Source organism: Trichechus manatus, unplaced genomic scaffold, assembly GCF_000243295.1.
Source record: "Trichechus manatus latirostris isolate Lorelei unplaced genomic scaffold, TriManLat1.0 scaffold00015, whole genome shotgun sequence".
NCBI classification, from domain to species: domain Eukaryota; kingdom Metazoa; phylum Chordata; class Mammalia; order Sirenia; family Trichechidae; genus Trichechus; species Trichechus manatus.
In genome coordinates, this window is record NW_004443951.1 from 9343730 (window position 1) to 9345830 (window position 2101).

The following is a 2101-nucleotide window of genomic DNA, read 5'->3' on the forward strand; positions in this document are numbered from 1 at the left end:
ATAGAAACAACCTATGTGCCCATCAACAGATGAATGGATAAACAAACTATGGTACATACACACAATGGAATATTATGCAATGATAAAGAAAAATGACAAATCCGAGAAACATCTCACAACATAGATGAATCTGGAGGACATTATGCTGAATGAAATAAGTCAATCACAAAAGGACAAATACTGTATGAGACCACTATTATAAAAACTCATGAAAATGTTTACACATAGAAAGAAAGAATTTTTGATGGTTACGAGGGAGGGGAGGGGTGAAGAGGGAAATACGTTAACTACATAATAGATTAGTGGTAACTTTGATGAAGAGTAAGACAATACACAATACTGGGGAAGCCAGAACAGCTTGACCAAGGCAAAGTCATAGAAGCTTCATAGACACATCCAAACTCCCTGAGGGACCAAGTTACTGGGCTGAGGGCTGGAGACCATGGTCTCAGGGGACATCTAGCTCAACTGGCACTGAAAAAAAAAAAAACCCATTGCCATCGAGTGGATTCCGACGCATAGTGACCATATAGGAGAGACTAGAACTGCCCCATACGGTTTCCAAGGAGCATCCGGTGGATTGGAACTGCTGACCGTTTGGTCTTAACCACTAAGCAACCAGGGTTTTCAAACCCATTGCCATCAAGACGATTCCGAATTGGCATAACATGCATTATAAGGAAAATATTCTACACCCTACTTTGGTGAGTAATGTCTGGGGTCTTAAAGCTTGTAAATAGCCATCTAAGATACTTCTACTGGTCCCAACCCATCTGGAGCAAGGGAGAATGAAAAAAACCAAAGACACAAGGGAAAGATTAGTCCAAAGGACTAATGGACCACAACTACCACAGCCTCCTCCAGATCGAGTCCAGCACAACTAGATGGTGACTGGCTACCACCACTGACTGCTCTGCTCTGACAGGGATCACAATAGAGGGTCCCAAACAGAGCTGAAGAAAGATGTAGAACAAAATTCAAACTCACATAAAAAGACCAGACTTACCAGTCTGACGGAGACTGGAGAAACCCCAAGAGTATAACACCCAAACACCCTTTTAACTCAGTACTGAAGTCACTCCTGAGGTTCAGTTAAAAAGTAGAGAGGCCCATAAAACAAACACTAACACACCTAGCTCTACCATGTATATGAGACTAAATGGGCACACCAGCCCAGGGTCAAGGACCAGAAGGCAGGAGGGGACAGGAAAGCTGAATGAATGGAAATGGGGAATCAAAGGTCAAGAAGGGGAGAGTGTTAACACGTTGCAGGGTTGGCAACTAATGTCACAAAACAATATTTGTTTAGTTGTTCAGTGAGAAACCAATTTGCTCTGTAAACCTTCACCCAAAGCACAATAATTAAAAGAAAAATTATTAACCATTCATTTATTGACTTACCTACTTCATAAATATTTAATCACAATGAAATTCTGGTTTACTCTTAGGAGTACACTTAATCGTACAAATTCTTAAGAGTAAACAAAAATTTTCTTCATGATAAAATATTTGATGAAGCAGGTAAGTCAATAAATGAATGATTAATACTTTTAATCAATGAGATTTTAGTTTACTCTTAGGAGTTTGCTTAGTCCTACAAATTCTTACCACCACTTGTCTGTCAGTATGTCATACTGTGGTGGCTTGTGTGTTGCTGTGATGCTGAAAGCTATGTCACCAATATTTCAAATACCAGCAGGGTCACTCATGGTGGACAGGTTTCAGCAGAGCTTCCAGACTAAGACAGTCTAGGAAAAAGGACACGGTGATCTACTTCTAAAAAATTGGCCAGTGAGGAAGGCATTACGCTGAGTGAAATTAGTCAGTCACAAAAGGACAAATATTGTATGGGACCACTATTATAGGAACTCAAGAAAAGGTTTAAACACAGAAGAAAACATTCTTTTACGGTTACAAGGGTGGGGAGAAAGGGAGGGGGACTTCACTAACTAGATAGTAGACAAGAATTGTCTCAGGTGAAGGGAAGGACAGCACACAATACAGGGGAGGTCAGCACAACTGGACTAAACCAAAAGCTAAGAAGTTTCTTGAACACAACCAAACACTTCGAGAGACAGAGTAGCAGGGGCGGGGGTCTGGG